Raw genomic sequence first — 12472 nt, 5'->3', positions numbered from 1 at the left:
AAGAGTCAAAAGAACACGCCTTCCTTTATCTTCACAGGAAAGGCTCTATGGAAACTGTGTAAAGCAAGCAGGATAGTGGATAGCCTTATTTTATTCCCCTATTGTATGGCACTGGTGCAGTTAGATTGTTGTTTATTTTTACAGAAAAGTGGGCATTATTGCACAGCATCTTGATTCCCTGAATGACGTTTGGGCCCCCAAACCACAGATTCCAAGAGGTTGCACAGCTAGGAATGCCTAATAAGGTCTGAGACTTTCTCTTTGTCCATAGTTACAACGCCCATACTCTTGTTTTTATTAGAAAGACTTATTAGATTTCTGATGAGGTGCAGATTGTCATGGATTGTCCTCAGATTTCATTGGGATGGCGCGTAGCTCAGATAAAGTAATTTCATTCTGTTAGCAATAGCTTTGGATATAATTTTTTTTGTCGGTATTTAATGATGGAGTTGGGTTGCAAGTTTTTCTGCCTACGTAATTCCCATACCTTGACTTGGCTTCCATGTCAAGGTCTTGGGAATGGCTAGAAGCAATTAATCAAAAAAAAAACATAAGAAAGAACAAAAAAGAAAGAACAAAAGAAAATGAAAAAGAAAAAAAAGAAACGTACATAGAGAATTCAGCAGGATCATCTTAAAGATGCATGAAAAGTATGCTTTTCATGCGTCTGCATTTGCTCAAATGAATTCATCATTCAACCAGTTGTGAGACCAGAAATCCAATGAGATTACAGTTCTAAATTTACCTTTCTCTGATCGCTAAATGTATTATATAGATCAAAACTCTTATTTCCCTTACAATATGTCTCCTTTTTGTTATTATAAAATCTGTTTCATTAAGGATATGGCAGTGTGGACTTCTCCATATCCATTTATGATGTTTATTCTTAATAAAGTATTAATTCGTAATAAACAGTCTCTCTTCATCTGTAAATTCCAGCAGTATTTCTCCTCCTTTATTCCTCTTCCCTACTCTAAATTTTCTCATTCATTTTGAGTTATTCTTTTCTCTTTTTTGTTTATAAGAAGAGTATTAAATCCATTACTGTGATTTAAAATTTATTAACTTTTAGAAAAAGAATTCTTCCTTGTCTTCACCAGAATGATCTGAAGTTGAGGCATATATTTGCACTATTTTCATTTGAATTTTTCTTTTTTTATAAGTATTTCTGTTCTTCTATTCGGTTTAATATATCTTCCATGTCAATTATATTATCTTTTAATTTATTATGAATTAGAAAATCTACATCACCACAACCGATGGAATTGTTATCAAGGTTAGAATGGTATAATAAATATCTGTTCTGTGATTTAATAAAAAAAATTAAAAGATAATATAATTGACATGAAAGAAATATCAACCCGAATAGCAGAATAGGAATACCTATAAATAAAAAAATTCAAATGAAAATCGGTTCTGGCTTTTCAGCTGCTGCACCACAGCCCATTAGCTTTGTGGAGATTTAGTTTTGCTCCTCAAACTTCCTGGTATAGTTGATATATCGTTTGTATATGTGAGAAATCTTCGTCTCTTCCCTCTTCTTCGCATCTCTGAAAGTGCGATCACATCCGTTTATTGTTTTCAGCCTTTCTAAATCGCTCTTCTAATCGGGTTTCAACATGAACATATGAACACATTTGTAAGTGCTAATGAATATTTTTCTAGAGCAGTGTTGTTTCTAATTTTTATGATTGTTTTTTTTTTCATCCTTTTTATCTCCGATACAAACCTCCAGAAAACGTCTAATTTGATCATCATTCTGACGAGATTGAAATGTCTTATTTGGGTAATTACAGTGTTCTTTATAACCCCATGAAGACTAATAATGCTGGAAGAGAAGGCAGGCTCACACTGCATGAGACGAAAAAATAACAAAATAAGAAAGCTCACCCCTAGCCTCCAGATAATCTAATACCACTAAGGGAAGGAGCGAAGAAAAAAAAATAAAAGAAATTTATGCTAGTCTACAGATATAGTATCTACAGGTATCTAAAGTTTTTGGAAACGCTCTCTGCTGTTTGAAAAAGAAATAATAATGAATGTGCAATGCACTTGTCAAATGTTGTGAGTGTTGCTACAAAAGACCAACATTTTCCTATTTTCCCAGAACTGAATGGCTTTATCTTCGCATTATCTAAGCAATCGCCTAAATACAAACCACTCATCGGAACTATAGTTAGGAAAAATCAACATTCCAATGTCGAAAAGATCTGCCTAGAGTTCGAAAAATCTACAGCCGGTTCAGGGTAAGTTAGGAAAAGAACACTACATAAGATTGTAGAAAAAATAACTCGCCTGGCGTAATGCTGTTTTTCGTGGTATGTACTCCGAGTTTTACCTGTAACGATGGATATGAAGCCGGATAATATAAGGCTTTCTGCACGGTAGCAATTTTACGGAAGTGATCTAGGAGTCTTTCAACAGACAATGTACCAAGTCATTCTGCAGATGATACTGAAGCGGATTAATGAAATGACGTGGAAAAACGTGTGTGACTTACACAGAGTTTAGATTCTAACTAAACGAAATAGAATTGGGACGAACTGGAACTTCGGATTCTGAAAGTGCAACGAATAATAACACGAAAGTGAGTGGTTACATTCATGACAAAATTCATATTCGTATGTATGAATCATATTATCACAAAATGTGAACAGGTTGAAAATGTTGCTAAAAGACTGGAAAGTTTGAATGAAGTTATAATATGTATCAAACTATGTAGTAGTGTCTCCATATTGGTTATTGGATCATTCAGCTTACGTCGCTTGTGCGCGCGCGCACACACGCACACACAACGTTTTTGTGCAGTATGTTTCTAGCTTGTATTTCATAAATAAAAGAACATGAATTAAAAAAAAGCATATTTCTTATAATTATTTATTAAAGAACCTTTTAAACGATTTCATAATACTTCATCACTTCCTTCTGTATGTTGGGGGGGGGGCAGCGTAATTTAGTATTGCGATAAAACCGAATTGTCTCCGTTTCTATCTCGCTTTCATGATTTACAAAATTCATCAGTATTAAAAGCTGATTGCAAGAAAGCTTTGCTTCCAGTCACAGAAAGATTTAATTTGATAAGATAACACACCCACTATTTATTGGTTTGAAAAGAGGAAATAGGATCCACTCGGCCAACAAGATAGACCGACTGATGACCAAAACCCGTTTTTGATCATCACCATATTTTTGAACCATTTTTGAGTAACCGAAGCTTCTTGCTCGGTGTCATTTAGATACATCTCGTGAATATTGAATACAAGCGATCTGTGATATTTTTTTTATAGCAGTGTAGATATGAAATAATAACCTTATTATTAATAACATTATTATATGATAACCTTATAACGTATAACCTTATTATATGATAAGACCTCATCTCGATTACTGTGCCCAGATTTGGTCACCTCGGTTCCTTCTTGATGGGGAGGAGGTGGAGAGGATCCAGAGGCGAGTGACTAAGATGATAACAGGTCTATGGAATGAACCATATGAGAACAGGTTGAAGATTTGTGGGTTGCAGAAACTAGTTGATAGGCGGAAAAGGGGAGATATGATTGAGACATTCAAATTGCTAAAGGGATTCTATAGGATTAATTCAGAAGATATTTTTGAGATCAGGACTGGTGGTCGGAGAACTAGGGGAAACCTATGGAAGCTGGGCAAGAGTGTGGTTAGCAGGGGTGTTAGAGCTGGGTTTTTTACTTTTAGAGTGGTAAATGAGTGGAATAAGCTGCCAGAGTCTGTTGTGGGTGCTATGACGGTGAACGAGTTCAAGACAAGGTATGATAGATACTGTGAGAATGTCATATAGTTGTGTGGACATGATGTTTAGGGCCTCCCTCGATGAGTCTAAGGACTCCTGCAGTCGCCCGAAATAATAATAATAATTATTATTATTATTCTTATTTTGACAAGCCCGTGTTCTACTTATCGTTGGTATCGCTTCTGCACATCGACCGGACCAGTTGCAGCTTTTTTTTCCTTCCAAATTTTATTATTGAATTATATTCTTCAGAACATGCATACTTCGTCAATCTTTCATGCATTCCCCCCACCCGTACCTGTATTTGCCCATCGTATTATGATAGATAAATTATACATGTTGCTGTAGTAAATGTTAAGCATAGGATGTTCAACACGGTATCTATCTAAATTTTAAAGTGCTGTAAATCTCCTTGCATTTTATTTTTAATTTTCAATATTTTTTTCAGTTATATGGTATATTACAATCGTATATTAATAAAAACAAACTTTTCTTCAAAAGTTTGTTTTTATTATGTTGCCGAGGGTTTTTTATAGTTGGGAACCATATTTCCTGCACGAGTTCTAGCATTTCTTATGTTTAAACATTCCTTTTCTTTTATCTAGGTCTCTTCTGGTCTGATGTTTTCAAACTGTTTTTATTACATTCGTTTGTAATGCTTGGTTTTCACTAGTAGTATCCGAACTCTGTGACGGTGTCCTGCTAAAGTTATCAAATCAGCACCTACCCACTTTCCCTTCCATAACGTTCAAAGATTGATCGTGGGATAATTTATTTTACAATATTCCATCCCTTTTATTTTGCCATTGATTTCTCAATATACTGCATTTTTAATTCTACTACACTCACTCATTTTTCTATAAGCGTCAATTAGCATGTCTTACAACGTAATTTAAAGTAATCTTACAATTTTATCATCAAAGGCTTGTGTAGCTCAGTGGAAGTGGCGCTTGCATCCTCTGCGCTTGGTCGCTCGAAATGAGACTTAATATCAAGCCTAGTCGCCGACTGGAGGAACTTTTCTAAACCTTTCTTCGACCGATTCCCCAGTTAGTTGATCTCTGGAACGGGCAAGCGAGATTTTTTTTCCCAGAAACTCCGGTTTTTTATCTCGTAAACTCAAGAAAATCGACCGTGGTACCCACATTATTTCAGACACTAACATATCGTATTAGGGTTAGGTACCAAGAAATGGCAGCACTTGTTTGCCACGTCTTCATCGGCGGCTGCTATAATTAGTGATAGTCATGGGCAAGCTATCTCTAATTGGCTACAGGTGGAGACTGAACTGCCCACTTATTCTCCAAAAGTTAGATAGGGTATAAAGGCCTCGCCTACTCCCTGTAAGGGAATAAAAGGCGTTAGCTGATTTATTTTATATTTTAATACAATTTTATCATTTTTCCATGTACTGTTTACTTGTCCATAAAAGTCCATGGTTTCTTCATAGACGAATTTTACCAGATTGTAAACAGTTCTGGACCAGTAAAATGGATCTGTATTCATTATATGGATGCTAGGAAGCTTCATAGTTAATAATTTTCATGTTTTACGATCAAGTCCATTGAAATATCTTTGCTTACTGTCAATTATTTTTCCTGTGCATATTGATTGCCATTACAGTCTTTCTCCACTGAGCTTTCACTATAAAACTTTTCTGATTCTGCGCAGGTTCAGAGCCTATTGAGCCTGTTGTGTTTTGATTTCTGCATGCAAAAGTTTGCTGCTTAAAAATTCCTAAGCATTTGCAAGACAAAGATTGAATTTTCGTTCCATATGCAGTATTTACAATGCTGTCTGTTATTTTGCCTGGAACTACCGTCAGTGTCGAACATTTATCAAATCCAAATTTTATTCAAATATCTTCAGTGAAAATTAGAACTGTGTTGAGCAGTGACTCGTGGTATAAGCAGTGATTATTTTGCTTATAGTTTATAGCTTATAGACGTGAACCATTGATAATAGTCTTCAATATTATAATGAAGATGCAGATTTTCAGGACGAATTTCTGGAAACAATTGCAGAAAACATTAGAGGACATTAGAAGGACAAACAAATTGTAAGGATGACAGTGACTAAAGAAAGTGACTTGATTACGATTTTATGTTGGTGTTCAAAAGTTAAGGACGAACTACATTTTAAACTGTATATGAAAACATTTTCATGACTACAGCCAAATGTGATGGACATAAATTTATTGTCCGCATAATAATAAATTATATTACACAAAATGTGTTATAAGTTTCGTAAAAGTTAAATTGTAATACGTTTTTGGCAAATGCTCCATGTTTCCTAAAGAAGTAGTTAAGAAATTAATATACACTGCTTGCAGAAAACTATGCTGAGAGACATGTCAGTGTGAAATATTCCAGCCCTAAACTGTGCAGCTTTCAGAACGTCGTCCGATGCTTAGCAACAAATGATTCAAGAATTCTTGAAGCAAACTGACCCCACTCCTCCTTTTAGAGCAAGGACAAGGTCTTGTTTGTTTTCTGGAGGGGAATTTCGCAGCAATGTTTTTCCCTGTTACGTGCCAAACGTGTTCTATGAAATTGGAATCTAGGGAGCGAGAGGCCACTCGATTCGATTAATATCCTGGCCTTCCAGAAGTGTCTTCACTGCTCATGTATGATGGTATGGTATGGTATTGTCATCTATAAAAATAAATTCCTCTGCTACAACAACGCAGATCAATCGATCATGACGTTGGAGAACTTCGTAGCAATATTGTTCACCGGCCAGAGTCCCTTTTTCAAGCACTTGCAGCTCGATGCATCCATTATGCATAATGCCTCCCCCACACCATTATCCCAGCACCGCCGTATCTATCCCTTTCAAGCACATTCTCACGATGGTAAGCAGTACCACTTTCACGGCAGATCAAATGTCGCCTAGAATCGGAGGACAGACGAAATTAAGTTTAATTTGATTTATACAAGAAATTTAAGAAAACATATATATATATATATATATATATATATATATAATAAAAAATAATAATTTGTGAGTTCAACAAATCTTCATCATCGGCCTGTAGAGTAAGATAGGCTGAGAGTCAGCAGATAGTAGGAGAGGAAATACAGATAGAGTGCATAGTGGTAGAGTAGGTTAAAGAGGCCTCAGTTGACCTGTTTTAGCTGTTTTCCCCCCAGGGGCGTTTCTAAAACGGTCGTTGATTTTTCACTTTACAAAAAGGAAAAATCCTAAAAAGGAAACATGTAACAAAACAAACAAAAAAAAGTACAGAGAAAAGCAAAAATTGAAAGGTAAACTTAGAGGTGGAGGAAGGATCTGGCCCGAGTGATGCAGCTCACAAGGAACTGCACCGCCTCGCTGTAAGCCTTAGCCGCTCGGGTTCTCAGGTCCTCTCCCACCTGTGGGAGCTAAAAACCAGTGAAACTGAGTACAGAAATACACAAGGTGGTTACTGTTCCTTACTTTTGTTGTGGGCTGTTATGATTCTTTTGGCCACCTCACTTCCCTTGGCCATGTCTAGTTTGCAGAGAGCAATGTAGAACGCCGAAGCTGCCTCCTCGTCTATATTCATGGCTACCTCTACTTGCTCAGGGCGGATTTTGCTGATGTCATCAACGAAGAGGTCACCCCATTTTGCACTGACGATGTCGGGTCCATATTTCCCTGTAAGGAGGAGTTCAGGTTCTCCTACTTTATCTATTGCCTCTTTAAACTTTTCTGCCACCCCGGGCATACCTCTAAGGAGATGTTTTAGAGTCTCTCCTGCTTTTGCATGAGGGACTTCTGGGTGTTCGGTTTCAGATACTTTTGCTGTTTTGAGATTTGTCAGCTCTTCTTCCTGCGGACTTAATGGCCGTTTGGAAGTTTTGGTGTTCGTCTCCATCTCTCCTACAGCTTCTTCTACTGTATCTGAATTGGCGATGTCTATATTGGCAGTGGTAGCTTCGCTTTCGTCCGTGGGAGTTACCATGATGGTTTCTGCATTGTCAGTATCTTCTGTTGGGATCGTATTGCTAGTCTCTGCAATTCTGGTTGGTTTCCCTCCCTTACGGGACCTTTTCGTTGTCTTAGACATGGCGGCATGATCAGGAGTGGCCTCAAGAGGCGGAAACTCTTCCTGTATTGTGACCTTTTCATTAGTTGGTTTTGTTGCTGATGTGACTGCACCACCCATCCTCTCTGCGAGGGTTCTGGATGGGCAGGTGTCGACTTTGTGGTCAGTGACCCCACATTTCAAACAAGCTGCCTCACATTTTTCTTGGTTGTGGCCAGTTTTTAGGCAGTTCTTGCATTTTATGCGAGGGCAGTCTGCCCCAAGATGATTGAAGGCACTACATCTAAAGCACTGCTTTTTGACGCCTGGGTAATTTACCATTACCCGGGCAGATCCTATGAGGACAAAGTTAGGAACTTCGGTCCTCATTTCAAGAGAGATAGTTACCTCCCCTGACTTCCACTCAGGATTGTCTGAGTCATTGTGAACCTGGATTTCCCGTACAACTCCCCACTTAGAGAATACTCTGTGAATTATATCGTTGTTCTCTGCGTATTCTAGGGGAAATCGTGGTATCTTAAGGGTTCTCAGGATGCTCCCAACCATGAAGGGAGATACTTTTACTTTGCCACAGTCAAACCCTTTGAGAAGCTTTTCTCTGGTCTCGATATTTTTGTTCACTACCTGGTATCTTCCTCCCCCATAAGGGGTAAATCCAAAAATATTCTCTGCGCCGACGAAGTCTATGATAGCTTTCGCCATCGCCCTTGCCGGTATTGTGGCGTCAACCTCAATTCCGAGAGTACGCACACGCGGCAGAATGGAGGGCATGATCAGATGGGGGAGCCTAACTATTCCCACCACCAAGTGTTTGATATTTCCCCAGTCTGTGGTTTAGGAAGTTCTGCAAATTTCCCGTTAAATATCGTGAAACCCGATGGGACTCGTACCGATATTAACGGTTAAGAACAGAAACTATACAACTATACTACACACTTGATCTTAGCCAAATGGCCGAGAAGCGATCTATATATATATATTCAATGTATAGCACTAAGACGGCAGTATTAATTTTGTACTTAAAATAAGATTATATGTTCACAGTGCAGTTATTATGATTATAATTAGTCTAATTTTATAGTGCAATATTGACATTAATTTGTCGAATTGAAAAGTTACTTTACAGCAATTTATATATGCTTAGAAGCTTTTTATATGCAGCAGTTATTCAACTAAAACAATTACATTTTCATGGATAAAAACTGTGACTGACTGGCAGAGGGAATTCTTCCCAAAATTAAAGTGGTGAATTTGTCACGTGCATGAATAAAGGAAAAACAACACAAAACCTTCACATCAGATGAAGTGTAAAAGTATTCAGGAGAAAATAGAATGAAAATTATTTTAAAAAAAAATTAAACTTAAATGTAACTAAATGTAATAGAAAAATCACAAGTAAATGCACGTTGCAAAAGAAAAAGAAAGAAAGAAAGAAAGAAATTTTCATCATTTTGTATTTTAACAAGACGTAATTAAACGAGTGTTTGAAGTTAACTTACGGAAAATTTTACAGCTTTACGTAAGCAGTATTTTCTGTATAATTAACGAATGCTTTGAAAGCGTGAATAGCTAGTAATTAAGTAAACAGTATTACACGGTGTGCATGTTGGGTGAATCTACGGACAGATAGTTTCACTGCAGTGCACAAATCCGACGCGTTATAATTGAGATGACTTGTGACAAAAATTATACACAAGAAGATAACACGAGTGTTATTAGGTACTCTGTTCATGGGTTCTGATCTGCAGTCGAACTTACGCATACTCCTTTGGGTATAATAATTACCTGTAAGATGCTATTAATGGATCGATAGTTAGAAAAGAAAGAAAGAGTAAATACAGAGCGAATGACGTTGACTGTATATGAAATAATATTAGTAAAACATTAATGGCATTAGCTAAATATATTTTTATGCCACTAACGATCAGGCATTATCATGAAAATAATTTCGTTAAGTGACGTTTCTAATGTTCAGAGAATTGCGGTTTTGTTTAAAATTAATAAAAAAGTCCATAATACACATTTCTGAAAAAAGTGTATTAAAAAGCACTTTTAAATTAATGAACAGCAGGCAGAAGTTTATTATTATAAATGTATTAAGCATTTTCTTTGTTATTGAAATAAACATCTGGATCGGAATCAAATTTTTCAATATTTAAATTCATTTTCAGCTATAACAGATTACAAATAGAAAACAAATCCTTATCCAGACCACGGTACGAATATACTATAGGTTTACTAACAGCCTTTTGTGAGTGCGAACTAAAAAATTAGATGCAGTTCTGATGTTTCAGAATCGCCCATCTTTGAATGAAATTTGCCGTTCGGCTCCATTTGTTATTTTCGCTTGAATTTGAAATAGTGAAATAAATACTTAACATCCCCCTATTACGTATAGTTTATAATACCGAGCGTGACATTTGATGGAGGATTTGAACCTATTTTAATTTTACACTTGTTAAGTATTCTTATTTTCCTTTAAGCAAACTGATATTATCAAAATGACCATTTCGTTTTCTAAATAGATAACCATCATTTATAATTATGATATGCCAGCAAGATCGAAAGTAAAGTAAAAGAAAGTGAAAAAGGGGAAAAAATAACGATTTTTTCAAAATAAATATAGAATTTTGTATTTTCTGTCATTCATGTTTCACGATTATTTTCAACGTAGATTTATTATTAAAAGGAAAACATGACTATTAATAACAAAAAAAGGACGTATTACAATGATTTGAAAGCACTGGAAGATGGCGACCTGTACTATCCGAAGAGTCTGCAATAGTCAATTCTTTCAATATTTAAATTGGTTTGCTGAATCCGATCTTTACAATTTCCTTTAAACAATCGTTAAATGAAATAAAATTTTATGTCATACTTCCATTGCACCCTCTGTGTGAATAGATGGCGTGATTCGCAAAACCACATTTTGTGGACACAAGATGGATATACTCGTAAATTATACAATAGCCAGTTTCCAGGCAATATAAAAAACTCCGTGAGCGCATAAAACACACACACAGAGAGAGAGAGAGAGAGAGAGAGAGAGAGATTGAAATATCCCAACATTCGAACATGATCTAAGGATATCTGTAGGTTTACGTGTGCAGTAGACTAGAATATCTATGCAATGAACTGTTGACAAAATAGATTGAAATCTTCACAATATCCTCTTAAGAAGAATGCGAACGGGCGGCATATTTTGATATTTAAAATCCATAAAGTAATTGATATTTGAGATCCATATAGTAATCTTAAAAAACGAAAGTGCATTTAACGTGCAGGAAGTTCCTGTTGTAAAGAGCTTCAGCGAACATAAATCATGTCACGATTAATCAAGGTTTGGAAAGTATGATACCTCTGAGAAGTATGATGACAGAATTCTCAGTGATATGTCTTGCTCTGTTTATTATTATTAATATTATTATTATTATTATTATTATTATTATTATTATTATTATTATTATTATTATTATTATTATTATTATTATTATTATTATTATTAGGAGGTGGAGGAGGAGGAGGAAGAGGAGGAGATTAAGCACATCTCTGGAGCGAATTCAAACTTCGAATGGATATAAGGATCGTTTGAATAGAAACGTTCAGACAAACCAAAGTGTAAAATTGTCATCCACATAATGGATCCATATGGGAGTATGAGGAGGTAGATGAAGTAGTTTAGTTTGTGCCTTTCAAAATTCTAAAATAATTTAAGTATTTTTTTCTTTCGATTTATTACGTATTAATGTAATAATTATCAACATCATGAATTTTTGGTTTCAGTATCTTTTCAAGCGGGATGATAAAAGAAATTCTTTTGAGGAAACCACATCTCCTGGGGCAGAATAACTCATCTTAAAAGGGAACGAAGAAGCATAACACAATGAAAATATTTCTTTAGATAAAAAGATAAAAAAATACATTTTACAATTTGCTCAAAAGACTTCAAGTCTCTTGACCGACTTTACGTTTTCTATTTTCCCCTTCAGGGTAGATAATCAAGTAGCATTTGCTAATATTTACTTCTTAACGTTTTCTTGTCTAATAACAGATGCGATAAATCTTTTCCGTTCTGAATAGGATATATTAAACAATCCTTTAGCTAAAACCGACTCCGATAATGCAACTATTCTAAAAATTGTTTCATTATAATTTTTACTTCTAGAGAAATGGATATCTTTCTTTATTCTAAGTGATTTCTTCAAAAGTGGTATTTATGGATCTTTCAACAAATCACTTGACAAATTTCAGTTGAGAAGAGACTAAGAAACAGCACATCATTTTTGCTATTTTTATACTAATGTACTCTTGGTGACAACCACTGTTGGAGATATTCCCCACAAATACCAAAATATGTCTACTAAAATATTGAATACTTCAAACCAGATCAGCATTTCACAAATGGCGTAACTGTGACCAGAAATTATTGCTGCACATATTAAAAATAAGGTTATTTTTCTGAATCTACTAAACAATATGCTGTTGACGTTTAGCAACTCACTATCAATTGCGAATGCTACGTGTTAGTTTCTCTCTCTCTCTCTCTCTCTTTCTCTCTCTTTTGATAAATGAAAATCATACCAACAAAAGACATTTAGCCTGGCATGCATTGGTATCAGTACTACCATGAGTGGGCTAAAAGTATAATAATTCGAGAAAAACCTCCTCTCGAGATC

The 12472-nt window shown here is 35.7% G+C and overlaps 1 pseudogene; it reads right to left on the bottom strand.

Annotated features, from left to right (window-relative positions):
• Nucleotides 1-8632: 8632 nt before the first annotated feature.
• LOC150107737 (U2 spliceosomal RNA) lies at nucleotides 8633-8762 on the bottom strand (annotated as a pseudogene).
• Between the last annotated feature and the right edge of the window lie 3710 nt (nucleotides 8763-12472).

Source organism: Typopeltis vanoorti, chromosome 4, assembly GCF_054136105.1.
Source record: "Typopeltis vanoorti isolate ZY-2024b chromosome 4, IOZ_Tvanoo_1.0, whole genome shotgun sequence".
Taxonomy (NCBI): Eukaryota; Metazoa; Arthropoda; class Arachnida; order Uropygi; family Thelyphonidae; genus Typopeltis; species Typopeltis vanoorti.
This window is presented reverse-complemented; position numbering and strand designations above follow the sequence as displayed.